General features: G+C 36.4%; 1 long non-coding RNA gene across 1 annotated transcript; it reads left to right on the forward strand.

Annotated features, from left to right (window-relative positions):
- The first annotated feature begins 5,367 nt into the window (after positions 1 to 5,367).
- Positions 5,368 to 11,063, forward strand: LOC141361653 (uncharacterized). Its single transcript, XR_012367811.1, has 3 exons — positions 5,368 to 5,435; positions 10,282 to 10,300; positions 10,420 to 11,063. It is a non-coding gene; the product is annotated as an uncharacterized lncRNA (long non-coding RNA).
- Positions 11,064 to 16,555: the final 5,492 nt, after the last annotated feature.

Consider the following 16,555-nt stretch of genomic DNA (forward strand, 5'->3'; position numbering starts at 1 on the left):
TCTGGACAGAATATCACAGCATCTGTCGACTTACATGTACAACGTGAGTGATTTCAAGACATCATACAATGTGTGCAATTCTGTGTCTTTTCACTTATAGATTTTTGTCTGCAGATTCTTTTACAGAGCCTCCAAAATCAGTGACTCCAGTCCAGAATAAATGTATGTGTTTCACATTTGTCCTTTAGCTGTTTACATGATATATATACATCATAATGACCATTAAATCAGTTCCTACTTTTACTATCTTTAGTGTGTGCAATTCCTTTGTGTCTTATCATTTATAGATTTTTGTCTACAGATTCTACAGAGTCTCCAAAACTAATGACCAGGGTCCAGAACAAATGTATGTGTTTCACATTTGTCCTGTAGCTATTTACATGATACATCATAAAGACCAATAAATTACTTTTAATACTTTCACTTCCTTTAGTTGTTTCCCAGAATCAACCTGATGTGATGACCTTTGGCTTGAAGACAATTGGGTTTTACATTCTAGCCCCCTCAATTGTCTTTGTTCTAATTTGCATATTTGCTGGAGTCATCATATACAAGAAGTGTAACAGGTACATGTGTGTTACATCACAGTTATACTTAGGAAAAGTCTGGTAAAGTTTTCATATATTTCTGATTTAAAGTTTTGTTGAGCATGTAAAGCTTTTCATACTGTCATATAACACTGTCAATACTATTTATAGGTCTTCACCTGCTAATCCACAAGAATCACAGCCGGAACAAAGGTACAGTATGCATTTCGTTTTTTTTATGTATTTTATAACCATATATAGATGTTAACCAACTTAAAAATTATATTAACCGAATTCTCTCTGTACGTTTGTATACATTCATCAAATACTTTCACTTCAAATCCAATCAAATAATTATACAAAGTATGAACATGTGCCAAGACCATTTGCTACAATTATCTCATTTTATGCATCTGAGCTAAGTAAATATGTGTGTGTTGGTGTTATTTTCTAAAATGTGTTGCGTTTGGTGTATTTGAAGTTTTAAAATACAGAGAAGTACAGCATATGCATACGGAAGAGGATTAGGGCCACTAGTGAAAAAAATATTTGAATTCTGACTTTAATCTCAGAATTCTGACTTTAATCTCAGAATTCTGACTTTAATCTCACCAGTGGCCATAATCCTCTTCCGTATATACAAGTTCAAGCTGACAATCTCACACCTTTTTGCGCAAGCAAGCAACCCAATTTCTCGCTTTAGGCAACTGTGATAGCAGCATGAGATTTGCAGATATCAAAACATATTATTAACACTTTACAATAAACTTGTATTATTTAATGCCTTACCTAACATGAACTATAAATAAACAATACTTGTTCAGCATTTATTAATCTTAGTTCATGTTAATTTTAGCATTTACTATTTTTTTTAACTGTAACACAATTTTAATGAATGCATTTTATATGCTGTATAATGATCACTTTCATAAAATCAATTATGAAAAATAATCACATTATAGTGTGCTAATGACTGAACATGTCTTATGTGTGAAAGCGAGACAGCATCACTTCGGCTCTTGTTAGCTATGTTTTAAACGTATGTGTGAATTAGTCACGTAACTTTTTGATTATTTTTTCATTATATTGTCACAAATTTCCATGTTTTTCGTAATCGTATCACAAATTTCTGTTTACGTGTCATTGTCACGTATTGGTTACTCAGCTGCTTTTTCCTATATTCAAACTATTGTCGCTTCGATTTAGGGTTAGATTGTCACGACTGGGATGCAGGAGTGAGGAAGTTAGGACGCAAGTGCAGAGTTCACAATGAAATAAATAACATTTATTAACAGAACGAGAAACAAAACACGAGAATAAAACAACGGGCAGGTAACACAGGAACATCCAATACAAGAAACAGGAACAGACATTAAAGTAGCGACAATGATCCGGCAGTGAGTATGGCAAAGACAAGGGTATATACAGGTCCTGTGCCAAATGGCACACTCCGGACTTGTGGTCCTCCTCAGAGTCCACACTTTGATGACATCACGTAGTCCAGACTTTAGGGACCCTTAATGCGAGTCCACGTGGGTGCAACGGAGTCGTATTTTGGGACAGACTCGAGCGTCACACCGGAAATAGGTAGAGAAGTTGCCCGTCAGTGTGAGCTCCTCCCTTCCGTCGTCTGATTGGTCTGATTGCTCTTTCGCAAGGACTTCTGGGTTGGTAAAGTGCGCGAAGCCTGCTGCAGTGCGGGCTTCGCTGAAGACCGCATCAAGGGGGCAAAGGAGGCGCTGATGAGCACACTTCAAAGCGTAAAAATGACAGATGGGACACCCTACGGACTCGTGGACTAAGCGAGCACGCGCAATTTAAGGCCACGAGACCGAAAGTCCACATGAAGTGCGCCATTTGGGACAGGGCCACACACACACACACACACACACATACTAATTGACAACAGGTGAAACAAGACAGGCAATCAATGAGTAAGTGTCCAGGTGATAAGAGTCAGAACAGACACAAAACATGACATGGACTGTCCCCTATCCGTGTTAGGATGTCACTTTAAGTATTGGTTTACAATTTTTTTCTGATTTATTTTTATATTTTCTGATTTTTAAACCATTGTCGGCCGGCGTTAGGGTTAAACTTAGGTTTGGGTAAGGATGTCATTTTATGTAAATCCAACCCTAAACTCAAAGCGACAATGGTAAAAAATAGGACAAAACAGTTGAGTAACCAATACGTGACAGTGCAACCCAGTCATAATACTGATATCTGTTTGACATAACTTAATCTTTTTTTTTTTTGAAAATACTTAAAGGAATAGTCTACTCATTTTCAATATTAAAATATGTTATTACCTTAACTAAGAATTGTTGATACATCCCTCTCTCATCTGTGTGCGTGCACGTAAGCGCTGGAGCGCGCTGTGACGCTTCGATAGCATTTAGCTTAGCCCCATTCATTCAATGGTACCATTTAGAGATAAAGTTAGAAGTGACCAAACACATCAACGTTTTTCATATTTAAGACGAGTAGTTATACAAGCAAGTTTGGTGGTACAAAATTAAACGTAGCGCTTTTCTAAGCGGATTTAAAAGAGGAACTATATTTTATGGCGTAATAGCACTTTTGGGAGTACTTCGACTCGGCGCAGTAACACACTCCCTCTCCCATTATGAGAGGGAGAAGGGGAGCGGACTTTTCAGGCGTGTCGAAAAAAACGATGTGTCACTTCTAACTTTATCTCTAAATGGTACCATTGAATGAATGGGGCTAAGCTAAATGCTATCGAAGCGTCGCAGCGCGCTCCAGCGCTTACGTGCACGCACACAGATGATAGAGGGATGTATCAACAATTCTTAGTTAAGGTAATAACATATTTTAATATTGAAAATGAGTAGACTATTCCTTTACCACGATCCTTTACCATGAGTAGACTACTCCATTACCACGATCAACTGCTTGCTCAGTTTAATTAATTAGGATGAGTTCAAAGTTTACTTACTGTAATTCATTTGTGATGGGACAACATTGACTAATTTAAACAAGATGACTGAGTTCCCATGCTTTGCTCTCATGACAAATGAAGACAGTAAATTGTAAAATTAATTTATAAGGATATGTTACTGTCTGTTGTTCTGTTGCTGACATTCAGAAGTTTTCTGTTATGTATACTTTGAGAGGGTTACCATGTTCAGGATGAGCATGTTAATACCATTTTGGCATGTAGCTTTACTCATTTAGTAATCATGTGCAAATATTCATGCAGTAAACTTACTCATGCATGGTAAAAAATAAAGAAATGTTTTTTATTGTCTAACAAAAGCAAGTAATTTAATTGTCTCAACACAAATTCATTTTCAATATGAATTTCAACAAATTAAGTTGAGTGAAGTTAATTTTTACTTGTAAATACAATGCTCCGGTATATGATTAGCAGAGGCGGACACTACTTGAGTATTTTAAGTACATTTTCCAAGCATCTGTGCTTTATCAGATTGTTTGTCTTGAGAAAAAAATTACTTTTCAAAAAAATGTCACTACATTCTAATCTAAAGCATAGAATCATACTGTGTATTCCTTTTATATTGCATATTAAAATTTATTTGATACCTAATTAATTACATACAAATTATGTACTTTTACTTTTCTTGAGTAAAAGTACGAAAGTACATTTTACTTGAGTAAAAAAAATACTAGATGTTTAATGAACTTAAATTTTTAAATATAAACCAAAAACTTGAAATTATGAAATGTAGTGAAGTAAATGCTTTTGTATGTTTTCCAAAGAAAAACACTGATAAAATATGAATACTTGAAAATGTATTTTTATGTAGAAAGTAAAAATACTTAAGTAGTGTCCGCCTCTGATGATTAGATAAATTAGTTAAATTGTGTGGAAATAGGTGTCATAATTGTATTAAGTTAAACTAACAAGCTATTTTTTGAGTGATGAGAACATGCCTAGAGACCGCTCTCAGCCTTAGCAACCTTATCAGATTTTTAAGAAAATGCTGGATTGTTTCAACCCAACTGCTGCTCATGATTGGATAACAACAACTTTTAACCCATCAGGGTGTTCTGTCCTATATTTACCCAATGCTAGGTTGAAAATAACCAACTTGATCTCACATCACAAAGATCTCACATTTTTCTGTGGCATTCTCACAGATCTCTGCATTTTTCTGTGGTATTTTCACAGATTGGTTACTCAACTGCGTTTTCCTATTTTCAAACCATTGTTGCTTCGGTTTAGAGTTAGATTTGGTGCTTGCGTTAGGATGTCACTTTAAGTATTGGTTTATACTATTTTTCTCTGATTTATTCTTTAATTTTCTAAACTTTAAACAATTGTCACCTGGCATTGGGGTTAGAGTTGGGTTTGGGTAAGGATGTAATTTTATGTAAATCTAACCCTAAACTGAAGCGACAACAGTAAGAATATAGGACAAAACAGTTGAGGAACCAATCCGTAAGAATGCCACAGAAAATAAAGTCTGTGGCAGGGCCACGGAAAATGTGGAGATCCGTGAGAATGCCTCGGAAAAATAAGCAAATAATTCCGTGACCCACGGAAATTCAGGAGATCAGGTTGAAAATAACCCAGCATTTTTAGAGTACACCTTAAACAGCCATAATTTAAATTGTAATATTGTTCAAATGTAAAACGATGTCAATGTGTGCAGGTACGCTCATAAATAGATGTTGGATGACCCCTTGTATGTCACCCTCCTTCTCTCTCTCCTTTGTATTTGGTACTAATGTACTTTTGAGGTATCAACTCTTTAGGTAAAAAAGTATACTCCTCGAAATGCATCTGTATAAGTGTAAAAGAATCAAGCAAAGGGATAAAGTAAATAAATGTAGGCCTATGTGTAAAACTGTTCACAGGTTAAATGATGCAGTTGCGGCAGACAAGACTCTCTCTAAAGCCCGTATATCATCACCAAAAAGGTATTGTGCATTTAAACCCAGTCAGTCTCTAAAACTGTTTTAAAATATTTTTAAATAGTATTAGATCAAACTATTTGTCTTAACTAAAATAAAGGTGCATCATAATGGCACCGAAGAACCATTTTTGTCTGCACAGTGTGGTTACGTAAAGAACCTTTAACATCACAAGAATCTTTCTGTTCTTTGCACTTGATAAAGGTTCTTTAGATTAAAGCACAACCGATTTATCAGTTTGCAGATTTTATGGGCAGATATATTATAAGCCTATCGCATAGAAGCACTCAAGCGGTGTATTCACGACACAGAGTCCAGCATTCTCTTTAAAGTAAGATAAATATGTCCCCATGCATTTCCCTTTTCAATAACAGCCGTGTCACTCACACTTATCACGTCGATCACATCACATTTCCTAAGTCAGCATAGTTTGTCAGTAACATAGCAGATGAAGTTAATATATTTCTGCAGCCCAATAGACAGAAGTGCAGTTTTGGCTTAAATGTTGAATGTTGTTGAATGTTTTTTTTATAATTCAAATGGTTGATTTTATTAATTAAATTAATATTTCCTATGTTTAAACTGTATGTGAAGTGTGGAAAACTTTTGACTGGTACTATATAAAAATATAGCCTACACATAAAGAACATCGGCTGAGATTTCGGCATTAGCCCTTTTAAATGCCTAATTTTTTTTTAGATTATATCAAAGTATTAAAGGGTAACCTGACTATAAACACGTGTATGACGTAATAGATTAACACTGGGTTTGCAAATATGAATGTGAAATTAAAAAAAGAACAAATGTCATAGTTTTAATAAACTTTGAACTCAGAGACGGCACTTTTGTTTACATCACAGTATATGATGTTAACAAGTTGCAATCAAAACCGTTCAATTAAAGGCGGGGTGCATGATTGACATTTGAAATCACTTAAACAAACACTCCTCTACCCCAATAGAATCTTGACCTTCTTTTGATGAACTCGCCCCACACACATGCAACCCAGGCAACGATGTCGCTTAGTAGACACGCCCCCTACTGCAGATTGGCTTCAAGTGTGTTTTGGTAGTCAGCCCGACTCCCTTTTCCAAATCGTTTTTTAAAAATCACGCAACCCACCTTTAAAACACTGAGAGGTACACGCCAGCATTTTTAAAAAAAGTTGCCAGCCAGCGACAGCATTTTTCATGATTTTCACTAAAGTTTAATGCCTTCCAGAAAAAGTTCTTCTTTAAATATATAAACATACAATATACCAAATGAAAGAACAGACCCTCTGCTTTCAAACAAAAAAACCCGTTTTTTCCTACCTTCAGTGGTTCTTTTGTAATCAGCTTTTGAATATGGGTAGGTTTCTGCAAAAACACCACATTTTGAGCAAAAAGCAGAGATAATTCCATTTTTGTGACAGACTTTTCATAGAGATCCCATTCAGAGCGATCTTTAAAACAGACACGGACATGCAACAGCTTGCCATAGGGCAAAACTTCCGGGTTTAAAAAGCTGCGGAAGAGCGCCACCTGGTGGATAATAGCGGTATTTCGGAAAGACGGAAAATCTCGTCATTGGCGGGGAAGCGTTTTTCTCTTAATTGACGAGATATCTCGTCAATGGCGGTGAAAGAGTTAATGCATTAATACAGTACTATTAAAAGATTAAATTCACTATACATAATAATAATAATTATACATTTTAGTTAAAGGCACCTTTCATGGCACTCAAAAACACCTTACAAAATCCAGTAAAACTAGTACAGCAACAAACATTAAATCACATAAAAAAATCACATAAAAAGACTTGCCTAAACAGATACGTTTCAAGACGAGATTTAAAAACTGAAAGACTAGAACTGTTGCGAACATCTAAGAGAATTCCATAGATGGGGTGCAGCATCGCTAAAATCTCGTGATCCCATAGAAGCTGTCCGAGTGCGTGGCAGAACAAGTTTAAGTTCAGTAAACGAGATTGAGTGTATATGAATAAGATCTTGGAGATATGAAGGAGCCAGATTGTTAAGTGCTTTGTAAGTTAAAAGCAACATTTTAAAATGTACACAAAATATAACAGGAAGCCATTGTAACGTCTGTAAAACAGGAGAAATGAGTTAAAAAGTGGGAGTTTTAGTAATGACTTGAGCTGCAGCATTTTGTACTAACTGTAATTTATGCAAAGATTTAGAGGGGAGCCCATAAAACAAAGCATTACATTAGTCAATTTGCGATGTTACAAGAGCATGCACTAACATGGCAGTACTCTTGGGAGAAAGGACAGGACGTAGACGATTAATATTACGAATATAAAAGAAAACAGTACGGGTAACTTTATTTATGTGAGATTCAAAAGAGAGCGTTGTGTCAAGAATGGCCACCAGATTTTTGACCTGATTCGATAAAGAGACAGAATCGTTATCCACTATAATAGAAGAAATATTTGACTTGGTTGTTTTAACCGACAAGAAGAATTTCTGTTTTACTGCTGTTCAGTTTTAGGAAATTACTTGTAAACCAATTTTTTTAATTCACAGAAGCACTCACCAAAAGCAGAAAAGGGAAACTTAGAAGAATGTTTAGAAGACAAGTAAAGTTGGGTGTCGTTGGCATAGTAATGAAATTGAATATCATATTTCCTAAAAATGCTACCAATTGGTAGAAGATAAATAATAAACAGAAGGGGTCCTAAAACCGAGCCCTGGGGAACACCGGTGTCAACATTAGTAGGCTTTGATTTAAACAGTTTAAGTTGTACAAATTGAATGCAATCTGTGAGATAGGAATGAAACCAGTTTAAAGCTGAACCAGTGATTCCAAAAGATTCCAGTCTGTTGAGTATAGGATGCGAAATGCTGTTAAATGCTGCGCTAAGGTCAAGAAGTATAAGTATTGTTAAAAAACAACCATCAGCCGTTAGTAGTAGAGCATTCGAAATCTTGACAAGTGCAGTTTCAACACTGTGAAGAGCACAAAACCTTGATTGAAACTGCTCATACAGGTTATTACAAGACAAATGTTTCTGGAGCTGCAGAGCAAAATTTGTTTTCAGAATTTTTGAGATAAATGGTCAATTGGAAATAGGTCGGTAGTAGTTATCAAAATTCTTTGTGTCTGTCCCAGGTTTCTTAAGAATATGTGTTATAACTAGCCTGGGTGCCAGCCGATCTTAGCCCCGCCCACCACTATTTGAAAAACGGGGAAGATCGGTCTGAGGATTCACCGTTGAGGAGCTACTATGCGAATACCAAAACCGGCCGACGAATCAAATTGTGAGGGCGGGCTTTTTACGATGATGGACAGATGATCAACAGTAACGTATCAACCACGTCACCAAAGAGCGCGTGTGTTCAATCTGTTTACAATGAAATGGCTGCCGCTGGTGAATTCAGATGTGTGGATTCTGACATTGAGTCTGTTCTAAAAGATATCGACAGAGCATTGATTTAAAAAGAGGAACAGAGAAACGTGATCAAGGCATTTGTTTATGTTTTCGCCGTCCTTCCTATGGAGGACAAAGTTAAAGAAGCAACTGAAATGGGTATCATGGCGATGCAACTCGGCGTGCACGACGAGATGGATATAATTAGCGTTCGTTGCCAGCTTCTTTTCGGAAGCCTGGAATCGTGACTACTGAATAAGTGGAGGGACTTGCTAGGCTCCGATATTTTTCAAGCCAACGTAATGGGTAGCTCGTCGTGGATGAAGTTCACCTAACGTACAAATGGTAAGAGATAGTCTTTCTGTATGACTTAGTAAATGTGATATACATGAAATGTTGTAAACATAGTAGGTGTTGATGTACCTTCGCTCACTCAGACTTAGAATAATTACAATGATGTTAGTATCATTGTAGCGAAATTACTAGCAGTTCGGTCAGGCTGCTAAAGACGCCATTTCAACATAAGTCAAACACTCCGTTGCTCTGATTGGTCGTATGTCTATCCAATTGAGTGCAGAGGCATTTTTCGGTTGAGACACGCCTCATAATTTTAGCTCAATGGAGCGGTATCAGACTCATACCCCGTTTACACGAAGGAAAGATGCATATATTTCCCTGCGGTTTGGCCTGTCATTTACACGAAAACCGCATTTTTATTACAGAAAACGATTATTTCTAAAACCTCCGGCCAAAGTGGATATTTCTGATTACCCCGGTTATGTGTTGCCGTGTCAACTGGGAGAAACGGGGTTTTAGGTTCTTAAACGTCACATTTTGCGCCAGAAAATTTTAACGTCATGAGAGCGCCCTTACAGTTTGTTTGGCTTCTGATCAATCAGGTTTATCATGGCTGAATCACAAACCGCCTACTTCCATACTATATAGTACGCAAAGTAGCGCTTTTTACATACTATATAGTATGGAAGTAGGCGGTTTGGGATTCAGCCCATGTTTGCTGTTATGAAAGGAACAGGAAGTCGCTCGTGTTCTTCGTTGGTGTTGATTCTGACGATTTTGATTGGCTTGCATGGCTGTATTCCCCTTCCTACACTGCCTCCCACAGCTTTGGCATAGTTATTATGCCGCTCGACGGCGTACTTATGCGGGTTGATGTAAATGGAAAGTTTTTTTGAAAATGATGTTGTGTGCACGATGTTATTATTGAAAACGGAGGCGGGAAAGTATTCGTTTCTCAAAATACCCGGCTATGTGTAAATGTAGCCTCAAATTCTGACTAGAATTGAGTATGACAACGTCAGGCTATGTTATAACAGCAGTTTTAAGTGATTTTATCATTATAAAATATTCCAACTGTATGCTATTCAGATGTAATGTTTAAATAAATTTACCTTAAAAAAAAAAATATTGAATGATTTATTGACTTAATTTTTAATTGTTTGTTGTCTCCTGTACAATTTAGTCAGAGAAAATCCTGCACTGTAAGTACATAATTGATCATTATATTACTTTACACCATTCTAGTGAATTTACAACCAGTTTCTGACCTCAAATAGTGTCTGAAATCTTATTAACAGATTTTTCCTCTTTGTCTCTTAAGATTAAGGATTATGAAGATGTTTATGCCAATATGGAAGATCTCAACATTTATGCAAACGTCTAAAGAAATAGCTCTACATCACCTCCAATATGCGCTTAATACAGTGTTTAAAATAGAAAAAGACAGAAGTCAAACATATATTTTAGTCAATATTAAAAAATACAACTTTATTATATGTCATGTAAATAATAGCATCAATATTTTAATTCACACGCTTTTATACACATTATACTTACTGTAACATTGTCTGATATGTGTGGCATCTTGATCTCTCTCTGGCTTTTCAGCTCTAGTGAGGAAGTTTGCAAACAACTTTTCACTTACAGGGATAATTTACCAAAGATGAAAATCTTGTCATCATTTACTCACACCTGTTTCGAAACTGTATGAATTTCTTTATTCTGTTTAAGATATTTTGATAAATGATGGTGAGCATGGTACACATTGACTTCCTTGTTTTTCCTACTATGGCAGTCGAGTGTATAGTTACCATCATTTATCAAAATATCTTCTGTTGTGTTTAACAGTATGACGAAACTCATACAGGTTTAGAAAAGCATGAGGGTGAAAAAAATAATGACAGAATTAAAATTTTGGGGTGAACAATCCCTTTAAGTATACAAATTATTAAACAATTTTAATGCTGTTTAACTTGAGAATTAAATCCAACTAAATACAAAAATACAAGAACATGAAAATGTAACATCAATGTATTACCTTTTATCTAATTTTGAAATAGGATTTTGAACTTATGCCTTTCTATATTGTATATACAACCACACGTGCGTACAACCACAGTTTCTTCCCCTTGTAGTAGATAATAAATAATATAAAGTATCTTATAGATGGTTTGCATGGCGACGTCATTGACTGGTTGCGCGAGCAACCGAGAGGCAGAAAGAAGAGAAGTGCATTGTGTTGTATGCTAGTAGCGGTGTCTGTAAGTCAAAATGATTGATTGATTGATTGATTGATTTTATTTGACCACTTAAATATAAAAATATGAAACAGTACTCCGAGTCATACATTGGTCCCGTGGCAATTACAATTAAATAACTTAAACAAGTAATATAATAGTAATATAAATGAATGAATATGTATGAATGAATGAATACAAATGAATAAATGAAAAACTCAAGACAAAAAAAATCTGATTTGCAACTAGCTAGCGTTTGAGACTCATGTGCAATATAGACACCTCGCGTGCATTGACAATTCGCGCCGGTGTGCAAATGCGCGTAACTGTAATAAATGATAAGCCATGTCACAGAAAAATATGTATCCCTCTGGTGCCGAAAGGAGAAAGAAGAAAAGGACATTGCGGATTAATATGCAAATTTAAATAGGGAAAGTTTATCATTTCACGTGTTTAAAGGGCTTGCAAATGTTAACATTTCAAGTGTTTTTAAACCATTTAACCCGCAAAAAGGCACTAAAGTAAGAAGCTTTCTGGACACACATGCGTTTGTATGTTATGATTAATTTAATTTGATTTCTGTACCTAATGCTAATTTTAGCCATTACTTAATGTGCAACTTTGTTCTTTTAATAAATGTTTGTAATTTCTTTATTTTTTAATAAAGAAATTGGTGATGGGGCCCCCAAACAAATTCTGCTTAGGGCCCCTAAGATGCTCGGACCGGCACTGGCTGGGTGCATGATGTTAACATACCAGTAGATGCGACTTTTACGTTACTAGCCTAACATTATAATTTATACATGTATCACAGTAACACTACAAAAATAAAGACAGAAAAACAGATCCAACTAAAATCAAGTTTTATTTATTTACAAACAATAAAGAACGCTTCAATAATTAAGGTTGTTGCAGTAGCGGATCAGCTCACCAAGCAGGCTTTCTGCCTCCTGGATGCACGCGCAGCTTGTAATGTTTGTAAACTTGCAATCCATCTATAATATACTGTAATTATTTCAGAAATCGCAAATATTAATGCCTTAAGAGTCTTACTTTTTGCAAGGACAGTGCCCTTCCTAATAAATGCCATTTGGTACTGATATGTACCTTTGAGGTGCTAATATGCCATCTTTTCAAAATACCTTTTGAAATGGTACTGTCCCAGTGACTGCTTTTGTATTTTTTTATGAAAGTGTGCTGCCCTCTAGAGGATATGAAATAAATTATTAATAAAAGTTTTTGTCAGCTAAACAGAAACTAAGATGGTCAAAAAGTGCAAAATGTTAAATTATTATGCATGACTGAGTGGCCTGTACACTGTATGTTTTTTCAGTGTTATTAACATTAACTGTTTTTTCTTACTTAAAAAGTGTTAGTTCTTCTGTTTATTTTTTATGTCATTGGGCTTTATAAATTAACAAAAGTTGACATAGAATGAAACTCTTGATCACCAAGAGTATACATCCATACATTCACATAAACACACTTTGATTTTACATTTTATTTCATGGTTCACCTGTCATAACCCAATGTAACCCGAGCAGATGTCCTCAGTTTGTGGTGTATCAAATGCTTTAGTCAATAATTTTGTGTAGTAAAAGGTAAAATTGAGTATCGTTATCTCAGCGTTTACTAATATTAATCTGCTGAGAAAGCAAATGTAATTTGAGTGTTTTTTTTGTTTTGTTTTTATTGTGTTTTGAAATGATTTCACTGCACCACAGCAGCTTGTACCCCTTGTTGTTGCATACATTGACCAATGAAACTCTCAGAGAGGCGGGTCCAGTTGTACATTCTTAAAAGTATTTTTTTGTTTATTTTGTGTTACGTTGTTATATTATATTTGTATTATTTTATATATTTTTAAGAAAATGTCTTGTGTTATCTTGTAGTAATCAAGTCCAGTGGAGGGTGATGCTCATTTGATATGTAAACTTCAGCCTATACCTTTTTTGGTTATTATGTATAATTTTTTTTAATTGAATAAGTGATTGCAAGGACCGAAATAAAACATATTTCATTTCACATAGTAGTTTTTATCCAGTCCACTTGTTCAAGGAGGGTGTTGAAATAGTAATTGTGAGTCATGGAAAGGTGTATTACATTTGGATGTATTTATGTAACGTGTTATTGCCCACGCTAAACTGATGAAAGTCATGACATACAACAATTAGCCATAATATTATGACCACCTGGCTAATATTGTGAAGGTCCCCCTTTTGCCACCAAAACAGCTCTGACCTATTGATGCATGGACTCCACTAGACCTTCCTATCAGAACCAACATTCTGTCAGAATCCTGCCAGATTCTTGTTTAGCATTTATATCTGGTTCAGTATTGCAGGGTTCTGACATTACTATGTTTCATGTGGGAAATGCTTAGTCTCAGCATTGATTATATTGAACCACGTATTTCCCATGTCTCGTCACTTTTACTACACTTCCTTGTTTGTAATAATTGTCACCTGTTCCCCTCATTAGTTTATCCCTATTTAAAGTCCTTGTGTTTGTTGTTCTGTGCTTGTTCGTTTTGTGTTTTGCCTGTGAGTATCTAGTTCAGTGTTTAGAGTCAAGTCAAATTTATTGTATGTTTATTGTAAAGTTCATTGTCTTGTTTATAGTCTAGTTTTTAGTCTAGTCTTGTTGTTGGGAACATCTGGAGTTGCTCAGTAGTCCTATTCGTGCATAGCAGTCTCTGCCACAATTTAGGCAGACAAGGCTGGATGGCAGGTTGGAGTCATGGCTTGATTTCCTTTCCTTCCTGTGACGACTTTTGTCCTTCAACTGCTGGAGTCTCTTCATTTCTCCCCTTTGGATTCGATCACTTATGGCGCTTTTCCATCGCATAGTACCCCACGGTTTGGTTTAGTTTGGGTCGGGTCAGCTTACTTTTGGGAGCTTTTCCATTGGGATCACTTCGTAGTACCCGATACTTTTTTTCGTACCACCTCGGTTGGGGTTCCAAGCGACCCGAGCTGATACCAAACGTGACGCGTAAACACTGTAGTTCACTGATTGGTCTGAGAGAATCGTCATCGGCGCCGTCATCCTATTATGTAAAATATTAGCTTTAGCTTGCTGCTAGCTTGCGCTGTCTCGAGCAAACATGTTGTCATCTTTGCTCTGTTTTAAGTTTCCAAACACCCTTTTAGCGATTAAAAACATCCACAGGTTGTGAATCAGGAACACATAAAAGTTTTGTCCAGACTTGCAGTTTGTGGCGGCACATTCGCGACGTGCACGTCAGTATTATTTATGCTTTAATGCAACTTCATTGAGGCTCAGCCTGAGCGCCGTCGACAGACGCCACGGGTGTTTGAACAGAAACTGTTATGTGAGACAGAGTTAGTTATAAACGCGATGTGCAAAGTAAACTTCTATTTGTGGTGGCCAATTTTAATTTTGTGGCGGCACATTCGCGACGTGCACGTCAGTATTATTTATGCTTTAATGCAACTTCATTGAGGCTCAGCGGAGCCGTCGACTGACGCCACGGGTGTTTGAACAGAAACTGTCATGTGAGACAGAGGTAGTATTAAACGCGATGTGCAAAGTAAACATCTATTTGTGGTGGCCAATTTTAATTTTGTGGCGGACTAATAAATAAATGTATGGGAATGTACAGGACGCTCTCTCTTGTATGATGTCACAGCCGTATGCAGCGCAAATATAACGACACGCCTATAATTCCTCCCACTGCGAAGTGATACTAAACTCAATGGAAAAGCTAACCACGCCAAAGTGAGGTGAGCTGACCCGACCCAAACTAAACTAAACCGTGGGGTACTATGCAATGGAAAAGCGCCATTATGTACTATTTGCGCGGGATTAGTATTATCTGGGGACCTAATGTGATTTAGAAATTACCTACCTATGTCTGAGTTTCGTGTGGCCGGTTCGCACGGGATAAGCAAAGCCTGTGATTTCACTTCAATTTACTGACTTATCTCCCAAATATAATGTTGAGGCTTTGCATAACACTATCACGCAACACCGCGACACGCTGTAAGGGGTGCTATTACCAAATCGTTTCGTTAAATCATTGAATTTGTGAAAAAAGTGAAACTGAGATGGCAGAATAGCGTCTTCTGCCTGAAGATGCAGTTTTAAAGATTAAAATTACTTTATCTGATCAACACAAATACAAGGCGCAAAAATATAACTGATTGCTTACCAGCATTAAAACCGCTTTTAATAAAAACAAGGTTTTTTTTTGTGTATCAACAACGTCCACTCCGTGGACGAGGTAACCGCAGCATGTAACGCCGATGGCTTTATTATTAACTGACTGAACACTTGACTCTCGCCTGGGCATTAAGATATGCAAGTTTTTCATCAACAATATCTGCGTGGAACATAAACATGATGATCATCTGCCGTCGACTCGACTGTTTCAGCACGTCATCTACGGAGAGTCTGCTTTATTAACTGCTTTCCGTTTGCTCCGCGTGAGCTAAATGTTTTTGTTCTGTACTTTTTTACGCGCATATACAGTATTTCTACATATTTTCAACCAAGGAACACACAGAATATAATATAAGTTATTATGGATTGCAGTTAAGCTTGTTCTGAAATGATGGAAAAAGCCAAATGACTAAAAAGGATCTCTCCAACTTAATTTTATAGATACAAATTAAAAATGTCCTATATTAATATGTATTGCCTTCTGTATTGCATTCGTTCTGTACACGTGCACAAATACTGCATAATTGTAATTTCTTTAAGACACTGCTGTGTTCTGTATTGACAGATTCTTTGTAAATTTGCACTTAACAAGCCTAAACAACCTCAGTGCATCTTATGCATACAACGCTATTGAGCCACCCGAAATCACCGCAAATGAAATTCCTTTACAGCCCCACCTAAGCTTAGAGATCGCAAATATTGACAGTTCTGCATATTTTTAATATTAATCATCAAGATGGACGAAAGAGACTGATTAGAAGTTTAAAATCAGAAACATACTAATAAAGCCCTCAAGTTTCACCATGAAAGCCAAAAAATCAGAGGGATGTGTCTCTGTATGTGCGCTTCACAGCTGCAGTGCGACAGGCACAGAAACTGAGAAAATAAATAAATAAAAAGGCGCACTGGTAACAAACGCTGGCCAAATTACAGAGATGCCAATTCGCACGGGACTAATATTATCAGAGGACCTCGGTGTTCGGCGAAATATGGTAGGTCATTTGCGGAGGAATTTTCACTTTACAAATTACAGAC

The sequence above is a fragment of the Misgurnus anguillicaudatus genome, chromosome 24, assembly GCF_027580225.2.
Source record: "Misgurnus anguillicaudatus chromosome 24, ASM2758022v2, whole genome shotgun sequence".
In the NCBI taxonomy this organism is placed as follows: domain Eukaryota; kingdom Metazoa; phylum Chordata; class Actinopteri; order Cypriniformes; family Cobitidae; genus Misgurnus; species Misgurnus anguillicaudatus.